We start from the raw sequence: 27358 nt of genomic DNA, 5'->3' as shown, positions 1-27358 counted from the left end.
CCCTTGTTTAAGAAGGGATCAAGACAAAAGATGGAAAATTATAGGCCGACTAGCCTAACCTCGGTTGTTGGTAAAATTCGAGAATCCACTGTTAAGGATGAGATTTCTAAATTCTTGGAAGTGCAGGGTCGGATTAGAACAAGTCAGCGTGGATTTAGTAAGGGTATGTAGTGCCTGACAAACCTGTTAGAATTCTTTGAAGAGGTAACAAGTAGATTAGACCAGGGAAACCCAGTAGATGTAATCTATCTAGACTTCCAAAAGGCCTTTGAATAAGGTGCCTCACGGGAGGTTGCTGAGTAAGGTGAGGGCCTATGGTGTTCGAGCTACTGGCTTGGATTGAGGCTGTCTGACAGAAGGCAGAGAGTTGGGATAAAAGGCTCTTTTTCGGAATGGCAACCGGTGACGAGTGGTGTCCCATGGGGTTCAGTGTTGGGACTGCAGTTGTTCACTTTATATATTAATGATCTGGATGAAGGAAGTGGGGGCGTTCTGGCGAAGTTTGTTGATGATATGAAAACAGGTGGACAGGCAGGTAGTACTGAGGAGGTGGAGAGGCTGCAGAAAGATTTAGACAGTTTAGGAGAGTGGTCCAGGAAATGGCTGATGAAATTCAAGATGAGCAAATGCGAGGTTTTGCACTTTGGAAAAAAGAATACAGGCATGGACTATTTTCTAAACGGTGAGAAAATTTGTAACGTAGAAGTACAAAGGGATCTGGGGGTGTTGGTCCAGGATTCTCTAAAGGTTAACTTGCAGGTAGAGTCCGTGATTAAGAAAGTGAATGTAATGTTGTCGTTTATCTCAAGAGTGTTGGAATATAGAAGTAGCGATGTGCTTCTGAGACTTTTTATAAAGCTCTAGTTAGGCCCCATTTAGAATACCGTGTCCAATTTTGGGCCCCACACCTCAGGAACGACATACTGGCGCTGGAGCGTGTCCAGCAGAGACTCACATGGATGATCCCTGGAATGGTACGTTTAACATACGATGAACAGCTGAGGATTCTGGGATTGTATTCATTAGAGTTTAGAAGGTTGAGGGGAGATCTAATATAAACTTACAAGATATGTCTTAGCAAGGGTGGATGCTGGGAGACTAGGTCCCGCGGGCACAGCCTTAAAATTAGAGGGGGTAAATTTAAAATGGAAATGAGGATACATTTCTTCAGCCAGAGAGCGGTGGGCCTGTGGAATTCATTGCCACTGAGTGCAGTCGAGGCCGGGACATTTAGTGTCTTCAAGGCAGAGATCGACAAATTCTTGATCTCGCAAGGAATCAAGGGCTACGGGGAGAGTGCAGGGAAGCGGAGTTGAAATGCCCATCAACCATGATTAAATGGTGGAGTGGACATGATGGGCTGAATGGCCTGACTTCTACTCCTATGTCTTATGGTCTTATGACCAATAGCTGGTCCCAGACCTCATGATGCATTTGGTCTCCTTTGGAACAGATTCCTCCTGCTTCCATTCTCATGCCAGTTTATCACTAATACTGAGATCCCCCTCTGTAGAACAACTATTTAATGAGTTACTAAATGCTCCTGTGGAATGATGGGTGACTTCACTTTGATAAGGTATGCAGTGTTGCCTGTTGACAAGAGCCAAAGCTCAACTTCGGACTGAGCCTATAAAATTCTAGGGATACTCGCTCCTACTCACTTATGTAAATAGTTGATAAAAAAAATTGTTGCTCAACAAACATGACAGACCCACTCACTCTACCATCTCAGTATGATCTCACTACATGGTGACAGTGGTAGTGGACTCCTCACTCAGTGGCTGAAGTGCAAACCTTCAAAAGCAGTTAGCAGCAGAAGATGAATTCTTGAGGATGACCTGAAGCCGAAGTGGAGGCACGCTCACTAGCTTTGTTGATACTGGTGGAGACAAGCTCTGCAACTGAGCAGGCTGTGTGCAGCAGGAGAACAACTAGAAGCCTTCCAACATAGGCCACACTAGGCAGCATGGCTGAAAACAGTTATTACTCCATGACGGAATGCAAACTAATTAAACTCTCAATGTTTAGGAACACGTGATCTCACCATGTCGCATATCAGTGGCAACTGATCTCTTGCTCAATAAAACTCCCCAAATCCCTACCTACCTTTGGACCATGGAGTTTGCCGAGACTAGGTGTCTCAGAGGGCAGTTTACCTTATACTGTAACACTTCAGGTCTCTCCCCCAAACTTGATAAAGCCCAAGTTACTGTCATATATGCACTATTACTAATGTTGCTGATACAATTCTTGCCCAATTCGAGATAAATGCAGAAACATTCTAAATACATGCTGCTTTTATTAAAAGCTCTCAATACCTCTTTTAGACTAAAGGTATAAGAGTTATTGACTGCATAGGGTTTATTTGCACGGTCAGGAACCAGGAATGAGTGTGGAGTTTTTTGTAACTGACATCCAGCACTTAGCAGAATACCATAATCCGATTAGATGAGCTTATCTTAAACCGCATTGTCTTGGATGAGACTCTCTGATCTCTTACAGATCAGAGAGATCCTGAGAAGGTACAAAGCTGTTAAAATAACTTGGCAAGCTGAAATCCATAAGCAACACAAGTCGCTTCTCTGGGGAAAGAGAGATTTCCCCTGGGGTCTACAGCTGAGGCTGTCCAATTTAACTGCAACCCAGCCAGCCCACATAGAAATCACAGATAATGGGACGATAGCACAGTCACCACCATTGTTCCTTGCTCACAGTGCAACAGAAAACATCCCCAACTGGTGAGAAAATATCTCAGTGATGAATACTGAGTATCACTCTTTCAAAATAAAACATCAGCTCAGAACTACAGCAAAAAACAAAATCTCAACTGTATTTTCCCATTCCAAGAAACACACTGACTAAAATCAAGATAAATTATTTTCCCTCGGAAAAATTATAGGACTTTGAAACAGCTCCTGAGCTTCTAACATTTTTGATAATGGCCAGACCATACGTTTTGTTTAGACAGAGGGCGAGTGTGTCTGTTACTTCCAACAATGTTCTGGGCCCAAACCTCACTTTCTTCAACCCTCTAACCTGTGACTACAAAGTCTAGGAGGTACTTCAGTCAAAATTAGCAGGCCGCTGCATACTACACTTTGTCTATAAATTCACATTCATTACAGCATTCTATATATCATTTCCAATTCACCATATTCTTTAGTGAATGGAGAAGGTCATCTTGCCATTAAACTTTCTTTACTCACAACTACAACCTATCCTTCATTGACTCCACCTTTAGGACCACAAGTAAATTTTCCAGACCTTCCATTCTTTTCCCATGTCGACACCATGGTGACCAGCCACAGGATACCACGTTAGATCTGCATTTGCTCTTTGATGACACAGCGGACAAGAAAGATGATGTCACTATTACTGACGATTTTTTGGAAGGTAGTGACTTTGGGTCTAGCCACGATCTTTCAACACAGCAGAGAAACTGACAATCTGCATACTTGAAGTTTCAATAAGATTCCCCCCTCAACCTTCTCAACTCCATTGAGTATACACCCAGAGTCCTCAACCGCTCAACATATGACAAACTCTACATTCCTGGGATCATTCTTGTAAACATCCTCTAGACCCCCTTCAATGAGAGCACATCACTCCATGGATAAGGGATCTAAAAGTGCTCACAATATTCTAAATGTGATCTGACCAGCGCCTTATACAGCCTCAGCAGTACATCTCTGCTTTTGTATTATAGTCCTCTTGAAATGAATGCTAAAATGTTGTATTTAACTTCCTAACTGCCAAGTGAACCTGCATGTTAAGCAAATCCTGAACTAGGAAGCCCAAGTTGGTTAGCCCTTAATCACCCTGTGGGTAATTAGGGATGGACAATAAATTCTGGCTTTGCCAGTGATGCCTTCATCCTACGAAGGACTTTTTTTTAAAAAAAAGCCCCTCTGTGCTTCTGAAGTTTCTTCCCCTTTAGAAAATAAGTTATGCCTCTACCAACAAAGCACATAAACTCAGATTTTCACAGCAGGCATTTTTAATCTGCCACTTCGTTGCCCACCGTCCTAGCCTGTCCAAGCGTGTCTGCAGCCTCCCCACTTCCTCAACATTACCTGTCCTGTTAGAATTTTATAAGTTTCTGTGTGATCCCCCTCTCTGGTCTCTTTTCACTAACTCACTGATAGAGCTGCACCTCTACCCCAGTCCCACTGATGCTCCACTGTTGTACAACAGCAGGTCAAAAATCACATGCCACCAGGTTATAGTCCAACAGGTATGTTTGGAAGCACAGGCTTTCAGCATCTTGCTCCTTCTTCAGATGCAATTTTTTTACCATGCCCACCCCAGCACTTCCACATCAAGTATAACAGCAGGTACAGTCAGATGCTCCATTCTTTTCATCAAGAGGTGCTGTGCTGAAGAGATGCCACGATGAGTCAAATCTTTTGGAGTTCTTTGAACATCCATCCAAGGTGCACAGTTCCATTTGAAATTCAAGCAACATTACACCTCTAGATACAGCCTTGGTATTTCTACCTTGAATCTAGAACTCAGGCTATGCAAAACCACTCTCCTCTGATCATCCTCCCAATTGAGGGGTTCAAACAAGGTTCACTTTCTCCAGACGCTGAGGTAGGAGAATGCTGAAGATAATAGGAACTGATGAGGCTTTACAATGAGTTGATATATGAGTGGAAATTATGCTGAGTCATTCAAGTCTACTAAGGGCTAAGATTGCAGTAATTCAGCAGCTGCTGTTTCTACCAAATTAGGCATACATTTGGATAAAATACTCAGGATTGGTCACATGCACAGATAATTCCAAATAAGCCATATACTTGGTAAAGAGATACCAAGAACTGCAGATGCTGGAGTCAGAGATAACACAGAGTGGAGCTAGAGGAGCACAGCAGGCCAGGCAGCATCAGGAGCAGGAAAGCTGAAGAAGGGCCCCGACCCAAAATGTCAACTCTCCTGCTCCTCTGTGTTCCTCAACCTCCAAAAGATAACTATGTTATCTTTTATTTGGCATTTATAAAAAGGTAGCCAAAAAGCTCCTGACTGTTCAGTAGAACTTCAAAGATTCGCACTGCAAGAAGTACCCTACGAGGCGTGGTGAAGGTGTCGAGTAGAGTTTCAGCCTGGCCAGCTGCCAACTCTCTGGGGTAATGATGTTTGGGGTTAGTTACAGAAATCAGGGGAGTGAAAGACAGTGATTATGATATCCCCAGTAGTTAGAAGTGTGTGTTATTCACTTAAGTACTTAATAAGTTAATTGCATTTGATAGAGCTTTAAGTATCTCCACAGTATTTTCATCTATGATGCACTATGGTCTCAGAGAGGGACAACACCTAGAAGGTGAAAACTATGAACACCTTTCACAGTTTCTTGCGCTCTGCAGTCCAGGTGCCGATGGTTTTACCCAAATCCGTTGCTCATTTACCTTCCAAAGCGGTTACCTACAGGTCACCTTGTTGGGTATGCCCAGGGTGACACTGCTTGCATTGGATTATGTACCTTCTTACTGGTAGGAAATGTATCACTTATGGCCCATCCTTCCCAAAACGGACTGAGAACACATTCAGAAACAGTCTTAGTCTCAAAACATGTCGTCATGGAGTGAGAGGAGTGTTAAAGTTTAATCAAATATTAGTTAAACATGAACAGACTTAAAAGAAATGATAGAACAAAAGACTGGGGTTGGTGGGGGGGGGGTGGAAGATATAGCATAACAAGTAAAGATTACTCTAATGAACATCATAAGTCAGTGATGACTGCTGAGAGGGAGAGTTTCAGGAACACTTTCCACCCACTCCTGTCTATACAGTAGCTAATAGAGGTTGTTCATTAGTATGAGGTCAGATTAACCTTGCTTTAGCCATTTAACGCAATCTCACTACAGTTATGACTTTTAATTCAAATCAGGTTTATTCTTTATTCTTATTTCCGAAGGACTCGTGTGTTCATCGGCCACCCTGTGGTGTGGGGTGAGCATGCCTTAAATCACACGTCATCTTGACAACACATCCCATTTCACAAGTTTGATCCTATGTGCTGACTTAAGCGATTAAAATGTGCATTTCTGAGAAAAATTGAGACCAATTTTAGTGAAAGCTTAACATTTCTTAACAGAAGGGAGGGGATGTTGACATATACACTACAGTACAGTCCTACAACCTGTTTAACTAAATCTTAAAAAGTAGGCTTTTTATTTTTAAGAACAGTTGACAGGTCACTTCAACCAACATATTTACTGTTAAAACTAGTGGCATTACTGGGCACAGGCATGAGAAAACAATTCTTTGGGAGAGGGTTGTACCACACGCGCGCGCGCACGCACACACACACACAGCCATTTGATGGAGAGACTGAGTGCAAACCGTATTGCTATTTCGTACTTGTAACACTATGAAAGAAATATACTATCCCAACACAGATCAGCTTGTGTATGCATCTCAGTTACAAGCCATTAAAAAAAAATCAGCGTTTATACTCTTGATTGATTCCAGAGAATCAACAGAAATACAAGAATAATATTGTGTGCACTAAATGCTTCAGAAGTTCAAATGACAGTTGTCATTTCAAGCCCTGAACTTTTCCTGACGCTTGGTACGGATCAAAAAAGAAAATGTCGTCCATGCAACCAATAATAGCCATTTAATTTTCTAGTTCAGGGCAGGAAAATTTTTCCACAGGTACTCTGTGGCAATGGAAGCAAGATACAGCTGTCTTATTTATTCTGCAACATTAAAGGCTGACTTCCAGTAGTGACAGCTCCGACACAAGCACAGTATTGGTGATCAATAGGGAACAATTCACAAAAGGGAGTTGGACCAAGTCCAGCAGTATATAATTACTATTTCTGCAGTGGAAGGATTGAGCTTCTACATGGTATTAAATGGAGAGAAAACACTTCAGTAACTATGCCTCCCTAGTGTCACTGAGTCTCTTTCTAAAAAAAAACTAATCAATGATTCATTATTCAGTCCATAACATTGCACCGAATAAGTTAACCAGACATCTGCTGTCCATGGTTCTTCAATTAAACCTACATTCGTGGCTAGTTTGCTTAATGCTGACAAAACCCCAGTTTTAATCATGCTCAGTGCTTTATGTACTTGCATGGTACGGTCTTGCTAACTTTGCATGAGCTATACGTTTTACTAAACTGGATTTTATCAAAGGTTCCATTTTAGAATAGTTGCTGTGTTGTCTCATCATTGTATCCTGCTGAGCATAGAAATTTGGCAAAACATTTTAAACCAAAGGATCTGCAAGAGACTTTTTGCTATTCAACATGAGGTCACTTTCTGCAAATTCTTACTTCATTTCAAAGCTTGGCTCACAATAAGGCTGCGAGTAATGAATGACAAACTGTCAATGAAAATTTAACAGCTGTGTCCTGCTCCATGAAGCTTTCAGAACTTATGCAGTTATAAATGTTCTGATCTAAAGCAGCTTCCTCCGCACATGTACAAACATTTCTGTTTGCCTGTTTGATTATTTACCAGAAAATCCCTTCAGCTATTAACATTCGAGGCATTGCTCAAGTCTTGTGATTGTTAGTTTGCAATTTATTTAAATACTGGCAATCACCGGAAATTTTAAGCATCATTTTCTACATGTTGGCAATGTTGAAAACTGCTAGCTCCCCTACAGTTCAAGCTCTACGAGCTGTTCAGACATGACTTAAAAGTACTTATAAACACTCTGCTACTACTGAAAAAAACAATATTTATCTTATGATATACAAGTCTGGTCTCACCTTTTTCCCAGAAAGGTCTGAAGTTAGTGTTCAAACAGGTAAGGAAGAACCAAAATTACACATTAATTTTAAAAAAAAAGGCCAGGGATAAACAGAAGTTACAACATAGAAATAGCCTAGCCTGAGCCAGAAGACAGCTGTGTGACTATTAGGGTTTATCATTCAGTTGAGCAGGTGTCTTAATTCCACGTGCTTGTCTGGTCACAGCTAGCACTTCACAGGCTATTTCTTCCAGAAAACTGCAAAAGTGTAGCTGAATAAAAATCCAATGCTAACTTAATAACACGGAAATAAAAATAATCAGTACAAGAGATACAGGCCACATCTAAACCAAATTTGAGTCAAAAATCTACACATAACATTAAAGGCAACAATTAAGAATCATGTAAACTATCTTCAGACCATAAGACACAGGAGTGGAAGTAAGGCCATTCAGCCCATCGAGTCCACTCCACCATTTGATCATGGCTGATGGGCATTTCAACTCCACTTCCCTGCACTCTCCCCGTAGCCCTTGATTCCTTGTGAGATCAAGAATTTATCAATCTCTGCCTTGAAGACATTTAATGTCCTGGTCTCCACTGCGCTCCGTGGTAATGAGTTCCACAAGCCCACCACTCTCTGACTGAAGAAATGTCTCCTCATTTCAGTTTTAAATTTATCCCCTCTAATTCGAAGGCTGCGCCCACGGGTCCTAGTCTCCCTGCCTAACGGAAACAATTTCCCAGCGTCCACCCTTTTCAAGCCATACATTATCTTGTAAGTTTCTATTAATCTCCCCTCAACCCTCTAAACTCTAATGAATACAATCCCAGGGTCCTCAGCCGTTCACTGTATGTTAAACCTAGCATTCCAAGTATCATCCATGTGAATCTCCGCTGGGCAACACTCCAGCGCCAGTATGTCGTTCCTGAGGTGTGGGGGTGAAAATTGGAAGATGTGGAGAGAAGGTTAGCAACCAGTTTGCACTGAAGATTGTTCTCTTTATGTTCTAAGAACAAAGGTTAAGACAGAAATTCACTTACATACGACTGGAGAATAGAAACAAGCATATAAAAGACCATTTATAAAGCTGGAAATGTGTATTAATATCTATATACATGGAAGCATTAGCAATAAAATGCCAGAATTGAAAAGTTCTGTATCAATAGGGAATTAGAAAAAAAAGGAATATCTTAAAGAGTTCAAACAGTAAAAAGACACTTATAAATGCAGCAACAATGAATAATGTGTTCATAAAAAAGAGCAAGGAGCAAATAGAGTTCAGTATGCAATGGATATCTGGGAAGCAAATGGAGATGAGCATGTGAGAAATAAATTGCTACACAGAACTAATATGGTCATAATGTGAAATAGTGAAATGTTAGTGAACAGAGGGGAAGAAAATAGCTTGCTCTCTGAAGATATAGGAGAAATATGCAAGGTCAGAGGTTTTCAAGCTAATAGGAACTGGGAGACTGTAATGGTTCAGAATCAGATGAAGAGGTAGGTGTAATGCATGACTGGTTCATGATCTAATTCTGTAAAGAAGAAACAAGATGAAGAACTCATTTTGAATTGGAATTCATAAATGGCTTAGACAATTTACAGAAACTAGAAGCTGTGGCAAACTAAGGAATCAGCAATCATACGATCTTTTTGTCAATAGATTGTGTTTCAAAAAAAAAGTCTAAAAAGGACATAGAACCAGGTATATACTTTATTCAAAAAGGTTAACTTGAAAGTAACAAGAGAACGGATAAAGTAAATTCATTTGGAGTGTGTTCAACAAGACTTGGATAAAAGGAAAATGGAGCACCTTAAAAAGGAATAATACTGACAATATAACAAATATACAGCAAGGCAAAACGCACTTGAGAAGATCCCACATAAATAAGTTACTATACAAGGTAAGAGTTTATGATGTTCAGCGTAACATATTCACATAAAAAGGACTAGCTAACCCACTGGAAACAAGTGTTGGAATAAATGCATCAGTTTAAAGGACAGCAAAACTGACCTGAACTACTTACAGTCTATATTAAACGATCGGGATGAAGGATGAAGATCCTTTTCTTGCGTATACTAAAAGACCAATTATCTAGCTGAGTATGAAATCAGATTTGAGTCACCTTGCTGAAATTTTCAGAGCCTTGACTGCCAATTTTGAATTCTTTCCTACTTTGACAGATAACCTTTTTTCCCCCCCCAAATTCACTTGCACCCATTCTACAAAAAAAACTAAGACGCATCATAAAGATGTCTGAAAGATTTTCATTTTAATGCCAAAAGAACGTAGTCAAATCTACCTTCAATTGTGTGCACCCTAAAATGTTAATATAACTGCCCTCACTGAAAAATACCACACCTGAAGAGCTCCATTAAGCCATAAATGCATTTATGCACTGTCCAGAGTTTTCTGTCTATTCCTTACGGAGGGGTTACAAGAATACTGACCTCTCAAGTAGATGACCTTTAAGAAATGCTGCTTAGGTCCTTCTATCATATAAAGACTGTTCTGAAGAAGGATCACTGGAATCGAAACTTTGACTTTGCTTTCTCTTCATAGATGCGTTTCTCCAGCAATTTCTGTGTTTCAGATTTACAGTATCAGCAGTTATGTCTTTTATCTCTTCTCCTTCTCCACCCGCACCCCCCCCCCCCCGCCCCCCGCCCAAGTACAGCTGTACAAAGAATCCCGACAATGTGGAAGCAGGATATTTGGGCTATTGAGTCGAACGAACCCATTCCCTACCCTATCCTTGTAACCCTGCATTTCCCATGGCTAATCGGCCTAGTCTGCACATCTCTGGACTGTGGGAGGAAACCAGAGCACCCAGACGGAACCCGCACAGAAAAAGTGCAAACTCCACACAGACAGTTGCCCAAGGATGGCATTGAACCTGGATCCCTGGTGCTGTTCAGCAGCAGCAGTCACCACTGAGCCACCATGCCGCCCTCAACATGGCTCAATAATTCATACAAAGAAGAAAAATTCTCTCTACAAATTTTGCAGAGGGAAAAGAGGCTATTGCCTTCAATATATAAACCTCTGCAGATCGCAAAGGTTCTGTAATGGCTACTATAATAATACTGCCTAAGCTAAATTAATGCTTCAAACTTATCAGTTTAATTTCTTAAGCAATTTGGGCTCATCTACAGAAAGGATTTGGCTCACTCATCCAACATGCTCCCCCCAGTCTTTTGCTCCCATGTTTTAAGCAGACCATGTGGATTTTCCCCTCCATTCCTTGGACAGGAGTGTCAGTGAATGAGTAGATTTAGTTATTTTACAAAGAAGAACTTTAAAAGTGGATCACAGGATTGTACTGTCAGAGGGGTGATAAGTAGAAAAAAAATAGCATAGCACAGAACTCAAAATGCTGAGAGGTAGAGGCTTTTCTGATTCCTGAAGGGAAATGCAGGGTTAGGCCAGTATAAAGCCAGAGGCTTTAAAAAAGGATAAGGATAAGTGTTTCAAACTTGAAGGACTGGGTGAGGCAGAACCCATACAAAGCAAACATCTGGAGGAGAAAGGGACCGAATAAACATGGAAGCAATTAAAGGATCACGTGTTGGAGAAACATGGAGGGGCAGTATGGAATGGAAGCAAAGAAAGAGAAGCAATTACTGAACGTGTTTCAGTTACATTTCAGTAAGGAGGAGTGGAACTACACTGGGATTATTTGTTGGAAGTGACAAGTGGAGGAGCGCCATTGGCTGAGGAGCTCACACGTTGAGTTTGAGGAGGCAGAAAGCATCAACCATACAGGACAGAGATAGTAAGAACTCCTGATGTTGGAGTCAGAGATAATGCAGTGTGGAGCTCAAGGGGCACAGGAGGTCAGGCAGTGTCAGAGGAGCAGGAAAGCTGATGTTTTAGGTCGGGACCCCTCTTCAGAAAACACTGCGTAATCCATAATCATAGAAGACAGCTTTCCTGATGTTGGTTAGGGCTCCTTCAGTAAATTTGCCAAAGTTAAATAACAAGTTGGAAGGTAACATCATGATTCATGGCCCAAGGAAAAAAAAAAAGAAAAAAAAATGACTTTGAGGCGACAACGATGAGATTGGTTCGAAGGGTTGGAAGTCAACAAGGTCTGAAGCGGACAGGAAATTTTCATTTAATCATCTGAGCATTGGCTAACATATAACACGTAGAATATTAAAATACTCAAAAAGATAAGTAAAGTTTATCTTTGAACAGCCAACCTTGATTTTTTTTTAACATTTCCCAAATGTAGCACATCACACAGCAATCTTGTTTTGTAAACTACAAACAGCTTGCAGCATGAAGAAAATATTCCATGAAGTTGCTCAGTCAGGTCAGGCAGAACCTGATAGATCCGCCTCCCCCTCTCCCTCTCCCCCTTTTCTGATGAAGGGTCTAGGCCCGAAACGTCAGCTTTTGTGCTCCTGAGATGCTGCTTGGCCTGCTGTGTTCGTCCAGCGTCACACTTTGTTATCTTGGATTCTCCAGCATCTGCTGTTCCCATTATTTCAGATGGAAGAAAAATGCTCCTTCGATCTGCTTAAAGGATGGATGATATCAACATCGTAGAAACAATTGCTGAACATCTTGTCAACTGTTTCGTGGTTTACCACTTCAAATAATTTTGTTTTTGAGCATTTTAATGTGGCAATTGATGACTCCATGTTGGTTTTAGTAAAGCACAACGCTGGACACATGAAACTCTTACGTGAAAACATCCAGAAATTATTACTTTTCTCCATCCAAATAAACATTCAAATTTGCTGGAGAACGCAATTAATTTAAAAACACGAGGGCTAAGTAGCGGTGGTGAGAATAGTAGCAGCAATTTGCGGTGGTGAGGTCACAATATCATTCAAGAAGCAAACTGCAAAACTGCCTTAGTGAGAATTTTGCGGCAAGTAAATTGTACCAATAAATTCATCCAATATTCAGCCAACTGGAAAAGTAGGACAGCAAATCAGGAAGACTGGCTTGAATTATGAGACTGCTGCACTAATAGAACAGGCTGGTGTTTAAAAAAAAAAATTATCAGAAAGTTTCATTTCTGGACAAAACCTTCACATTTCATAAACTAAAAAAGAAAGTGCTAAGCAGGCACCATCAAATCATTTCTTACAAAAATAAAAGACAACATGCTTAAAAAAAAAATCAGCTTTCGCACAATTTCTTAACAATCAGCTGTTTCCAAAGAATATCAAACATAAGCTTTTTATTGCACATGCATTGGTGTTAAGTGGTAAGAGTGATGGGGAATGGAATATATTTCACTCCCGAATAAAAAAAAACTTTAAAACACTGCCATCATGACTTATAATAAGTCCAGTCTATTCAAGATCCTCATCCATTCTTTAAAAGAAAAGACACCTTATTCTATTTACATAATTTAACTTATGAAAAAATTACGCCAGGAGGACAATGGGGACCCCGTGGATGTGGTGTACCTAGATTTCCAAAAGGCCTTCAACAAGGTGCAGCACAAGCGGCTGCTGCATAAGATAAGGACGCATGGTGTTAGGGGTAAAGTATTAGCAACGGATAGAGGATTGGTTGACTAACAGGAAGCAAAGAGGGAGGATAAATGGAGTGCTATTCTGGCTGGCAAATCAGTGACTAGTGGTGTGCCTCAGGGCTCAGTGTTGGGACCACAATTATTTACAATTTATATAAATGATTTGGAGTTGGAGGCCACGTGTAGGGTGTCAAAGTTTGCAGATGACACGAAGATGAGTGGCAGAGGGAAGTGTGCAGAGAACTGTGAAACTTTGCATAGGAACATAGATACGTTGAGTGAGTGGGCAAAGGTCTGATAGATGGAACACAATGTAAATAAATGTGACGTCATACAGTTTGGTAGGAGTAATAGTAAAAAGGATTATTACTTGAATGGTAAAAAGTTGCAGCATGCTGCTATGCAGAGGGACCTGGGTGTCCTTGTGCAAGAATCACAGAAGGGTGGTCTGCAGATACAACAAATAATTAGGAAGGCAAATGGAATTTTGTCCTTCATTGCTGAAGGGGTTGAGTTTAAAAGCAGAAAGGTTATGTTGCAGCTGTAAAAGGTGCTGGTGAGGCCACACCTGTAGTACTGTGTGCAGTTTTGGTCTCCTTACTTGAGGAAGGATGCACCGGCACTGGAGGGGGTGCAAATGAGGTTCACTTGGTTGATTCCAGAGTTGAAGGGTTTGGCTTATGAGGAGAGACTGAGAAGATTGGGATTACATTCATTGGAATTCAGAAGATTGGGGGGGGGGGCGGATCTTATAGAAACATAGAAAATTATGAAGAGAATAGATTAGATAGAAGTGGAGAGGATGTTCCCACTGGCAGGTGAAGCTAGGACAAGAGGGCATAGCCTCAAGATTAGAGGGAGCAGATTTAGGACTGAATTGAGAAGGAATTTCTTCACTCAGAGGGCTATTAATCTATGGAATTCCTTGCCCAGTGAAGTAGTTGATGCTCTTTCAGTAAATGTTTTTAAAGCCAAGGTAGATTTTTTTGAACAATAAAGGAATTAAGGGGTACGGTGAGAACATTGGTAAGTGGATCGGAGTCCACGAAAAGATCAGCCATGATCTTATTGAATGGCAGAGCAGACTCGAAGGGCCAAACAGCCTACTCCTGCTCCTAGTTCTTATGTAAATTCCCGGATTCCCATCCTGACCCAACAACTACTGGTTACAAGATGCTTGGGTCTATCTGAAGAGAATTTCCTTCTTAAGCCCATTCACCAGTTCCTTTAAAAAGAAAAAAAATCTCTCTTTTGGCTCTATTACTGGGATATTTTAAATTCCCTCAGTTTTAAATGTATATTTAGTCTATTTGGAAATAGATGCTGCATTTGGAATGAAAATGGGCTGATCAGACTCCAGCATTTCTGGGTGAGAAAAAGAGGAGCTTCCAACTAAAGGCAATTACCGTTTGTCTTTGTTGTTTAAAAAATTCCAGTTAATTGTGCAAAAACAAGTCCTCAAGTTCAACTCAAGAAAATGGTACAAGGTTGGACTTTCCAACATTGACGTTTTACCTGAAGCACAATGCTAAGGTATTAAAGAGAGGAACATAAAAGGTCCCTTTAACAAAAATAATACCCGAAGCATGTTTTACAAATAAGTACACTACATAAATTAGCATTAAGTTGGGAAGGGAGAGACAAGGACTGATAATAAAAGATTTGGTTGAAAATATCACTCATTCAGGAAATGACCATTTCCAACAAAAGGGCATTTCCATCTTCCCTTGACATTTAGTTACCACTGAAGTCCATCGTCAACATCCTTTTGAAAATATTGACCAGCAACTTAATTGGACCAGCCACATGAATCCTGCAGCTACAAGAGCAGGTCAGAGGCTGGATGTTGTGCAGTGACTAACTCACAGAGTCTTCCTAAACTCTTTCTACCAGTTACACATCACAAGTCATAAGGGTGGTGGAATATTCATTACTTTCTTCTTTGAATTCAGCTCTGAATGAAGTTTACACCATCCAAGAGAAAAAAATCCTGCTTGATCAGCCCTGCATCCACCACCATAAAAATTCACTCCATCCATCACTACAGCTCATGAAAAAGATGGACTGCACCAACTCATAACAGGAGAAGCCTATTCTGCTCACTGATCCAGACCCTTACCATTCAATTAGATTGCTGCTAGCCTTCATGGCTCAATGCTAATTTCCTACACAATCTTCGAATCCGTTAATATCATTAGTCTCCAGTTATGTCTCAATTTCTGTCTTGAGCATGCCCAAGGACTCACCTTCCACAGCCCTGCTAATTCCAAAAAGTCACCACTCTCTGAATGAACAAATACTCCATCACTTCTTAAAAGTCTTACCCCTTATCCTGAGATTACGCCGCCCTTGTTCTAGTGTCACCAGGCAAGAAATAAACATAAGACATTCACCCAGATGTGCTCTGTATGAAGCTTTTGAAGTTTCAATTAGGTCACCACTCATTTTTTGAAATTCTGGGAAATCGGACCCAATTCCTGACGTTCCCCTCAAAATCAGCCTGAGACCCCCCCCCCCGGATTAATTTGGTGAACAGCGTCTACAATCCCTAAATTGCAAATATATCCCTCCTTCAAGGAGACCAAATCTGGGCACAACATTCTAGATCAGGTCTCACCAAGAGAACACAAAACTGAAGCAAGGCTTTATTACTCAAACCCCCAACTTGAAATGAATGCCAATATACCATTTGCCTTCCTAATTGTTTTCTGCACATAAATGTTGGCTTCCAGTGACTTGTGGACAAGGACACCCGAACCCCTTCAAAAACTCCCAAATCTTTCACCATATAAAAATTATCTTGCCTTTCTGCTTTTTCTGTTAAAAAGTGGGTAACTTTGCACTTCTGTACAGTTTATTTTGTTTGCCATGTTCTAGCCCATTCACGTTGCCTGCCCAAGTCTTATAGAAGCTTCCTTGCATTGCCCTCAAATTTATATTCCCACGCAGTTTGGTGTAATCTGCAAATGTAAAAATACTATAACTGGATCCCACATCCAATCATTTACATTGCATGCTGTGAACTGTTGTGGATCTAACTCTGACCCACGAACAAACAGCCATTAAGAGAATGATCTGTTTACTCTTACTCTGTTATCCTACTCACCAACTTTTAACCTGTAATAGTATATTCCCTGCAATCTCACATGCTCTATAGTTTAATCACAAACATTCCTTGTGGGACTGTATCAAAAGCCTTCTGATAATCTAAATGTACAACATTGATTGATTCTCCTTTGCCTCTACTACAATTAAGATCCTCAAAAAACTCCAAATAAGTTTGTCAAATATGAGCTCCCTTTCACATATCCATATCATAATTTTTGACATTCTTTTCTAAGTGTTCAGTTATCATGTCCTTTATGAATATCTAGATATCAGTATGAGGGAAAATGCCAGAAACGTTGGGTCTGTAGTTCTTACCACCCCTTCTTAAATATTAGTCACATTTCTCACCTTCCAGTCTGCAGGTACCTTTCAGGATTGAGAGGTAATCACCAATGCATCCAATATGTCTCAAACCACTTCCTTCAACACGCTTGGCTGAAGCTCAGCTGGTCCAGAAGATTTATCAATTCTCAGGTCAGCTAATTTTTCAAAGTATCATCTTTTGATTAATACTAATGTCTTTTAGCTCTTCAGTTACACAGGTCCTTAGTCAGCCAGCATTTCTGGGAAGATTCTCTGCATCTTCTTCCATAAAGCCAAATGTGAAGTAACTGTTTAATTTCTGTTATTTTTACACAGATTTTCCAAAGCTCAATATCCACCACCTCAAAGAACAAGGCCAATGCTGGCATAAGAATACAAACTTGCAAATTCCCTTCAAAGTCATACCTCATTCTAATGTGGAATTATAATGTTTCTTCACTGTCAAAAAGGACAAAATCCAAGAACTCCCTCCCAAATGTATTGAGAGAGACCCTCAGCATACGGATTCCAGAGATACTAGAACACAGCTCATCACTACCTTTTCCCGAAAAATTTGGGATGGGTAATTAATGCTGGCAAATAATAAACAAGCTAAATGGTTGAGGTGGGAAGTTTGAAACAAAAAAATTGCTTCCAAGCAATCATAATGCATAGAATCATCGCAACAAGATGCAATGTTGACACCAAAAACGTTCAATAATTTTAGAACACGAACACCTTCTCCCATGTCCCTTAACCTCTTCCTCACCTCTGACTCAGTCATCACATGGACTGCTTTCAGCACAGCCAAAGCATGGTGCCCATCAGCTCTCCTTTCCCCTTGGACTAGAGGAAATGGTAAGCCAAGGCGGCGGTGGTGTAGGACTCCTGTGCCAGAACTAATCCACTCTGACTGCTTTCCATCTCTTTTCTTTTATTGCCATTTACTTAACTAGTCCTGAGCTTGCAATGGTATTGTCAATGGCGAGAACCCAGTGTGTGGTCCTCCAGCAGATCCAGGATACAGACCTCATGTGGTCTTGAGCTGAGCCCAGGGTGCAGACCACAAATGCAGAGATTCCCCAGCGCGGAGGACAGTGAGTGCCTATTTAGTTTTCTAGGGCAAACATAAAAACCGTAATCAGCAGCTGCTACACCAGAGGGGTCTTCGGTGAAGCAACCGCAGGAGGACATCACGGTAACATGGATGAATGAGGTGGGCGCAGCAGCGACAGATGTGACGCTGACATTGGTTGGTTGTATCATTAGAGGAGTATCAGCCCAGCAGCAAAGATGGTGCCCGAGGATCAGCGACTTTGATATTGGTCAGGTTTACAGTAGATGGTGGTGAAGCAACAGTGCAGGGATAGTGGTGCAGGCATTGTTGAAGGTGATGAGCCTGTTCAGGACTGATGGACTCTCTTCAAGCTTTTTTTTCCCCCCTTGTTCTTAAATTATTCAAAATGGCACCATTTCATCGTGACAAGTGAAAGTTTTTCCACTGTACTTTATTGTATTCTTACTGTAAAATACCCCTGACAATACAATCAAAATTAAATCCATCCCTTTGTTTTCTCTCCATCTGGGATCCATCTCCATGTATTTTTTACTCCTTAACCCATTTCCCAATCCGTTGTATTGGGCATATATACACCACCCTTCCTTAGCTACTATGAATTCTGAAGAAGGGTCACTGGACCCAAAACATTAACTCTGTTTTCTCTCCATATAGTTACTGCTAGAGCTGCTGAGTATCTCCAGCAACTTCTCTTTTTGTCTCAATTTTGTGACAGCTGTATTCCCATGCTTTAAATCTGATGTCATCAACTGGATATATTTATTCTGTGGCAGATGTTACACAATAACATATTCTGCCCCACTAGGATAACAGAAATTAAACTTGTAACCTCTTACGCTGTGCAACAATCACATACTTGTTTTGAACTTGTTGGAGCTTGCAATGTCTCTACCACATTATTCGGTTGATCAGAAATGATGCCATCACCATAGAATTTTTATTTTTAAAACATTTTAACAGAGGTGATGTCACCAGAATGCACCCCAATTAATGGGAGTCAGTCTTCTTTTGAGAATTAACTTTGAAAAACCCTATACTCAGACTGTAGCACCACACCACTCTTTCCACCTAATTTGATGATACCACTGTGAATCATGATTCCTGGCTCTCTACTGTCCCCCTCAGTGTGCTCTACGGTCACTCAAGGACATCCACAACCCTGGCACCAGGAAGGAAATAAACCAATCTGATTCTAGTCTGCACAAATGTTTATCAAATTTCTTATTACCATTGTTCAAAAGACATTTTGATAAGTACATGAATAGGAAAGGTTTGGTGGGATCTGGGCCAGGGGCAGGCAGGTGGGACTAGTGTAGTTTGGGATTATGTTTGGTATGGACTGACTGGACCAAAGGGTCTATTTCCATACTGTTTGACTCCATGAGTCTTATAGTCTTCCTCATGCTCCCTATACAACTGAGCCATCACATGCATTACTATTCAGGACCAAATACTAGTTGGGGAATGAAATGCTTCGCTGCACTACCTGGCTATTTCTTCCTGATGTCTGGTGATCACCCATTGTCTCTCCCCTTGCATATGCTTAAGCTGCAGGGTGACCAGGTCTACAAAGTTGCTACCTGCTCATGGACACATTGCATCCCGGCTTGAGCTGCAGCCGGCAAAGTCCACAGCTTTGGCTGCAGTAGCTCACAACATTTTGACAGATAAAAACATATAAATAACTATCCAGCACATAGGAAATTACCCGGAGTTCACCCGTGAAACAGGTTATGCACTCTAAGGGTCAAAAGCTGCCCTTCCGATCATCTGTCAATTAATAAAAAAAACTCACCAAATACTCACATTTTCTGTTGTCGTTAAACACTTAAAGGTTAATTGATTTCTTTTTAAATTTTGCATGATATATGGGTATCACTGGCGAGGCCATCATTTCTTACCCAAACCTAAATACCCTTCAGGGGAGCTGCTATCCCAAGCAGTAGGTACACTCACAGTGCTGCTAAGAAAGAAGTTTCAGGATTTAGATCTAGCACGATGGAGGAATGGAATTTAGTTCCAGGTCAAGATGGTTTAGGGCTCAGACAGGAACTTGTAGGTAGTGGTATTGCCAAGCATCCAGTTCTTTTGTCCTTCTTGGTAGCACAGGCCATCACTTTGGAAGGTGCTGAAAAGAAGTTTTGGTGAGTTGCAGCATCTCTAAACGGTACACATTGCTGCCATGGTGCTTTCCTTAATCTTCATCATCAAAAGTAAATCAAACTTTTAATTACCAAGCACCTTACACTAATTCCCTAACATTGGGGAAAGAGAATCATTGCTAAGATACTTTCTAAATGATCAACTCTCAGGCCTTCCTGTGACGTCAGGGATCTCTCTCTCTCTCTCTCCTGTCTTGTGTCAGTAATGCTGATCTATTTCACTCTACTTCGCAGTGATTTCGACTAGTGTCCTGATGAATCTGACTTGCTCCTCAGTGACCTCCAAGATTCTAGTGCTTGATCGCTAGCTCATATAATATTGTGGAAACCGCACTGTGCAAATGTTGATTGGAGATAAAGACATAGGTCAACTCCAGAAGCCTTTTGGTCATATTGTGTGGTGTTACGTACCGTCACTGCCCACTGCAGGAATGGGGAAGAAAACTCTTGCCTCACTCTCAAAGCAACTAATGTTAATTATTGAAGAACTTGGCACAGCTTAAAACAGAGTATTTTAAGATATGATATACTTGTTAACAATGGCACGATGTGTGCTGCAAAAGGACACAGTCGGTGACTTGCCTAATCAGCTCACGAGTGGGATACAAAATGTACCTCTTCAAGTTATCAACGACATTGTTGCAAAATAAACAAGCTGTTTCTGAAAATAGGCTTTCAACTCCCAAAAATATTTGCTGGCAAATTTCGTTTGCAAGGCACTATAGAGACAGACATTTCATATTGCCTAATCAAAATATTTTTGGGAGACAATAGCACACCGGTAACAGTATTTATCTACTGCAATATAAGAATGTATCTATTTAAACTCCCTGGCCCAGACTTTGCACAGGGTAGTCTCAGTAATAAAGCCTCGCTTTTACCTACACAGACTTTCCGTCCAGGTAACCCCTAGACAACGCACGTGTGTTGTTTTCCTTTCAGTTGCACAGGAACAAATTCCAGCAAGACTTTTGAAATGCGAGGATTGTAGAAGGAGGTAAATAACGCAGACCTCGGCGAAAGCAGCTCTTCAAAAAGTGGTCGCCGACCTCACCCGGTTGGCAAGGAGACAGCATTCAGGCAAACACAAGTTGGCCAATGCTCCAACTCCACTTCAGACTTGCTGAGAGGACTTTCCTAAACTCTTCCCCGAGAGTAACAGCAGTTCAGTACTGAAGCTAGTATTTCCGACACACCTCCTCCAACGCATTCTTCCAGCTATTTTCTTTTAAAGGGAACGAATTCGATTTTCTTTGGCCGACTGAAAATGCCCTTAATGAATTCCTCCACACTGGGAGGCGGTAGATGTAACAGAGAAAACAATTTGAGCCAATCGGCATTTGCTTTGCTGATTTCACATCGAAGCGTTGTCAGAAATTCACCAGAGAGAGTGAGCATTTCTGACCGTCATGCTTTCGAGTTAAAGCAATTAAAACTAAAACGATTTAAGTGAAATATCTTTAAAAATTAAGTCAAGAGTAAACACTTTTCATGTATGCTTTGAAATTGGGATATTAAATTTGTAGTCATCATCAATCATACGAGATGGGGCTTTTCTATTTTGCTAACATCAGAAATAAAGTAGTTTCTTTTGTCAAAAATAGAAATAGCTGGAAAAACAGGCCTGGCAGCATCTGTTTACAGTGGAGTGACCCTTACTCAGCCAGGGATGCTACCAGACCTGCTTTTCCAGCAATTTCAATTTTTGTCTCTGATTTGCATCATCTGCAATTCTTTCGGTTAGTTACTTTGCCAAAGTGCATCATTGTACAGCTATTACGACTATTTAAAACATTAGCTGTGGAAAAAATGAAACATTGTTCAGACTATTCCACGGATGCTACCTGACATACTGAGTTTCTTCAGCAGTTTCCATTTATAGAACAATAGAACAATACCGCGCAGAACAGGCCCTTCGGCCCTCGATGTTGCGCCGACCTGTGAACTAATCTAAGCCCCTCCCTACACTATCCCATCATTATCCATATGCTTATTCAAGGACTGTTTAAATGCCCCTAATGTGGCTGAGTTAACTACATTGGCAGGCAGGGTGTTCCACACCCTTACCACTCTGGTTTCAAAATCTTGCCCCTCAAGTTTCCTGTGATCCTGGCCACAGGTCTTAAATTTTTCTTCATTACCGTGCTACTATGTTACTATTAAATTTTACTTACACTTTTTCAAATTCCTAGTCTTCAAAAATGATTTCTCCAACCACACAAAGCTTGTGATTGACGTGGATACTGAAATTTGCAATTGCTTTTGTAATTGACAGTTCCTTAACTAAGCAATGAATGGGCACCAACCTTACCATATCATCATGGCATATCTCAGACACTCACAATAGATTTCTTCACTTGAATGCTGCATTTTGGAGAGCACCAAGGCCTTGCATCATAATGCTGCTACTAGGTTCCTTTGTAATCTAATGGGGATGGGCATCATTCTCATGTACTACAGTGGGATGCATCTCAGGGCTCTTTATTGCTGATATCGTACTCATTCACTTCATGCCCGCTTGGATGCTTACAGCATCTCTGCCTTGTTTTTGCTCCTCACTGCCTTATTCAGAATGGTACAGATACACAGTAAAAACCGAAAGAATGTTTCAGATTTCCAGCAATCTTTGTTTAATTTGTTCAGACTATTTTCTGGGTTTCAGCAAATGCCTTGACAATGTTTAGGTGCCTAAGAAATGATCCTCTCTCATATCCCGACAGAGACTAGCACCTTAAAAAAATTTGCATTCCCAGTGGCCAAATTAAAGGAATTGCAACAACTAGATTTCAGGTTTTACCACCTTTACCATAATAAAAACCAAAAGCAACATCCACCAAATATCATTTAATAGGAGCTATTACACAAAACTACTGAAAAAAGTATCATTAATGCCATAAAATGAGAGATAATCACGCACATACACAGGCACACACACACAAGCGTGCATATAACACATATTGCATAGGATCGATGTCTTTGTAGGAAAAAGTCCAGATTTCTAACAGATCCACATCTCTTGCTTGGCCAAGTTGTAGTGTTGAATGACCAATGAAAAATGATTCACTTTGTTTTTGGAGGTGTTTCAAATTAAATATCAGCAATGAGGCAAGGACAAATCTTCCAGGGTCTTAAAAATGCCACAGGATGTATCTAATTCTCCAGAAAAACTGCCCTCCACATTCTGCATGATAGCTCACAATCGTATGACTGAGTCTTCAGGAGTGCACTATCACTGATTCCACTAGTCATGGGTCACACCATAAATGTTTTTGCCCCTCCCAAGATGGATAATTCAATGGAAAAGTTCAGCAGTTCTGAGGAAGGGTCCAAAACGTCGACTCTGATTTTTCCTTCACAGATGCTGCCAGACCTGCTGAGCTTTTCCAGAAACTTTGCTTTTGTTCCTGATTCACAGCTTCCACAGTTCTTTCGGTTTTTATCTGCTAATTCAATGCCTTATCTATAACAAGTAACATTGTCGACACAGTCATAGCTTATTATCAAAACAAAACTTATTCAATAGAGATGCAATAATATACATCATTAATATAGAAGTACAGCTTGCCCCTCTAAATATGTCCAAACATAACAGGCAAACACCTACAGACGTGCATCAGGAAATGAGGAAAAAACTGATTTCTCTGCAGAGCTTGGCTTTCTGGGGAAGAAAAATGACCAATGAGTTATTCTTGAAGACAAAAGGATAAAGTGTAGGATGTTCTAATGGCTCTTGCTCTGATGTTCTTGCCCATGTGCTCAAGTCACTGATCATGCACAGTTGTCTCTGGAGTCTTACAGATACAGCTTGCTCAGGAATACATTCTCGAGCTGTTCATAATCACTGTTTCAAAGGAACAAATTGGTTTCACCCTGAAGCGATTTAAAGAATTTTCTTTTCAGTAAATGAGAGAGATCAGCTCCACACCTTGTTAATTGCAAGTTTCCTCAGACTCAACCTTGTTTTTAGCTTTTGTCCAAGTTGACAAGACAAAACAAGAACCTTTCCAAGCCAGCAGCTGTTCATAACAGTCTCAAGCAGGGTTTATCAAGGCAGGCAGTCATGTGATATACAGAAAACCTTGTTCAAAACATACATTCCAGTGACAAAGTGACCTTTTAATGATATCTTTAAAGAAATCACATCAGGAATAGCCACACAATTTGAAATAAATTCCCTTTTCTATGATCCTAAGTCCTTCTTACAGTATTAATTGTAAAACATTTATTTAACAACAAAGACTTACAGTCTCCTTCTCTCCATTGATCATACCAACTGCAGTCTTTGCCTGTCTGAGACCTCTCTCCTCCCTTTCTGTGTAAGAGTATGGACACCAAAAGTCTGTCCATAGCTCAGCTGCTCCTGCCTTTTTTTCAGACATTAGTGTTTTGTACCTAACTTCCAATAAATCTCAACCTGCGTTCCCTGTCCCATTATTAATCCAGCCACCCAAGCTTGTTGATGGGCAAAAATTGATGCAGACAACACGACTCTTATCATCCTTCTATTTTGTGTTGAATTAAATAGATGGTTTAAAATATAATATTTTTATAAATCTTTGTATTCGCAAGGGCCTTAATTGACAAGGGGTGGGAAGGCCCTCCATGAGCAACTTTTATTGTGGCAGCAGCAGAAAGGTGATGAGATCCTCACCCAGCACCTTCCAGTTGATTAAATCCCTCACCCACCTCCAAACATACTTTGGGCACAGGGCGTTGAATTCCATTCCATGTTTTAAGAAAATAGTAGACCATGGTATGTTTGCTCAATTGATAGAATGTTGCCTTTGAAAGCGGATGGGTATGTTCAATCTCCACTGCTAACCCTGGGCATGCAATCCAATGACAACTGTACAGTACAGAGAAAAAGGTGCTGCCTTATGAATCTGAGCTTCATAAGTAGATATTAAAGGTTACAAAGGCAAACCTGCTGTCCACATAAACGTTGTTCTCACCATCAACATTACCAAATTTAGTCATTAATCTATCTGTTTTGTAGGAAAGAGTGCCTGCTCAATTTGCCTACACAGAACTGTGTAAATACCTTGAAACACTCGTACCATGTAAAGTGCTTTGAGATATAGCAAGGTACTTAGAGAATATATGTGTGAGTGATAATGGGAACTGCAGATGCTGGAGAATCCAAGATAACAAAATGTGAGGCTGAATGAACACAGCAGGCCCAGCAGCATCCCAGGAGCACAAAAGCCGACGTTTCGGGCCTAGACCCTTCTCTGAGCTCTCTGATGAAGGGTCTAGGCCCGAAACGTCAGCTTTTGTGCTCCTGGGATGCTGCTGGGCCTGCTGTGTTCATCCAGCCTCACACTTAGAGAATATATGTTGGCTTGTATAAATTGAAGTGTTTATTTATTTAATATATATTGACTTCTCTTGGATTCTATACAGAGAGCAAACCAATTTGAGTCATGCATTTGCAACTTCAGCACAAAATGGGAGGAAGAGAATGATTGATATGCACAATAAACCTGTTTTACTAGTTCCTTTAGGAACTGCTGAGGCATTTGAAATGCTTTGTGATGATGTGGTTGACTTGCTAGAACAAGGAATAAACACAAGGCCCAACCTGCATTTGTCCCAGCCTTCACAGCATGTGCAAGTCTGTACATTCTGAGTAGTGACATTACAGCAGGGAGGTGGCCACAGAAACCACATGAAATGTTTCAGAGATAGTAGGAACTGCAGATGCTGGAGAATCTGAGATAACAAGGTGTAGAGCCAGCTGAACACAGCAAGCCAAGCAGCAGCAGAGGAGCAGGAAAGCTGACGTTTCGGGCCTAGACCCTTCTTCAGAAAAGGGTCTAGGCCAGAAACCTCAGCTTTCCAGCTCCCCTGATGCTGCTTGGCCTCCTGTGTTCATCCAGCTGTACACCTTGTTATGATACTTGAAATGTTCATCTGTTGGCGCTAAATTATTTTTAAATATTTTTAAAACAAAAATAAGCAACAGATTTGTCATTTTGCATGTACCTGCTGGAAGACACTCAGATCCCCAAGCCCAAATGACAATGTCATTCTTGGCATAGGGAGCAGAATGTGCTCATCTGTAACCTCATATGTGATCCTTGAAAAAAAATTAGCAAGATTGGAAGGATGTCAATCTATTAGCATAAACCGGTGGGCTACTGCACCATCAGTTATGCCTCTTGAGTGTGCTGATGTATCATTTCTGATCAGAAACCACTCATCATGTTGGGTCTGGTGAGCCAATACTGAAGCCCTCCTTGGAAAGGTGATAACAGAGCAGAGAGCTGTCTTTTTAAGAGGATTGATAAAAATGACAAAAAGTCTATCTATGACAATCTATTACAAAAGTATCTGACACACACACACACACACAAACCACATAGAACATTTGCTCAATAAGAACAAATGCACAAAAATTAGCACATCTCATTTCAGTTCTGAGGAGGGGTCATTTGATCTCAAGTGTTAACTCTGATTTCTCATTAGTGATGTGGCCAGACCTGCTGAGCTTTTTCAGCAATTTCTGTTTTTGTTTTTGCTTTACAGCATCTGCAGTTCTTTTGGTTTTTATATCTCAATCCATGTTGCATGTGTAATATTGTCTTCAGGATGGAATCACATCTCTTCTAGTGGAAATGGTTTGCATAATGGAGATCTTAGTCTGAAAAGTGAGGACAAAGCAGATCAGATGATGCATGAAGTGTTAATAGTTTCTTAATAGGTTTTCTACATGTCATTTGCTGTTGTTCCTCTTATGCTACAATGATTAATAAATATTTAAAACTTCTTAATAGAACGGATGAATCTTGAAAAGATGTCAAAATGCATTTATTCTGTATTGTTCTTCCTATCTTGAAGGTACAATCCATCTACCTGGCTTTGTCGGGATGAGTTCCTGAGTCTCACTCAAGTAGCTTTGCTTTAACTTGCAAAAGGGTTAGTGCTGAGGTCTATGCAAGCAATTAAACACAGAGCTAATAGTGCCATTGCTTCAGAAACCCTCCAACACCACAATCAACCAGTGCTTTTTGTGAAGGTGTGCAGGAAAACTCTTAGGATAGTTGGGACATGAATGATCGATTGATGACATGAATGGAATGATGATTGATTTATAATTGCTGAATGACAGTTTAACCCTTCAATTTGACCACTGTATAGGTTTTCCCAACTGTGTGAAAGTCACCAAAAGCAGAAAGGTGCAACACAGTGGAATTATAGGGCGAACAGGCTGGAATGCCTTCAAACAATGAATCAGGACAGATGCTTCTTTGGAAGATAGTAGGAACTGTCAATGCTATAAAATCTGAGATAGCAAGGTGTAGAGCTGGATGAAACAGCAGGCAGCATCAGAGGAGCAGGAAAACTGATGTTTCAGGTCTGGAATTTCTGAAGAAGGGTCCAGAGCGGAAATGTCAGCTCTCCTGCTCCTCTGATGCTGCCTGGCCTGCTGAGTTCATCCAGCTCTACACCTTGTTATCTCTGATGCTTCTTTGAATGCACTTACTCACAGCACTT

At 40.8% G+C, this 27358-nt stretch overlaps 1 protein-coding gene across 4 annotated transcripts in view; it reads right to left on the bottom strand.

Annotated features, from left to right (window-relative positions):
- Positions 1–21091, bottom strand: part of LOC125460743 (rho GTPase-activating protein 8-like) — a 78116-nt gene extending 57025 nt beyond the window's left edge. The window contains exons 1-2 of one of the 4 annotated variants that reach the window (XM_048548568.2): positions 20743–21091; positions 10164–10295 (exon numbers count right to left, since the gene is read on the bottom strand). The gene's annotated coding sequence lies outside the window, so the exon portion shown is untranslated. The remainder of the gene's footprint in view (positions 1–10163; positions 10296–20742) is intronic. The other 3 variants (XM_048548567.2, XM_048548566.2, XM_048548565.2) reach the window with 3 other exon arrangements.
- Positions 21092–27358: the final 6267 nt, after the last annotated feature.

Source organism: Stegostoma tigrinum, chromosome 18, assembly GCF_030684315.1.
Source record: "Stegostoma tigrinum isolate sSteTig4 chromosome 18, sSteTig4.hap1, whole genome shotgun sequence".
Lineage (NCBI taxonomy): Eukaryota > Metazoa > Chordata > Chondrichthyes > Orectolobiformes > Stegostomatidae > Stegostoma > Stegostoma tigrinum.
This window is presented reverse-complemented; position numbering and strand designations above follow the sequence as displayed.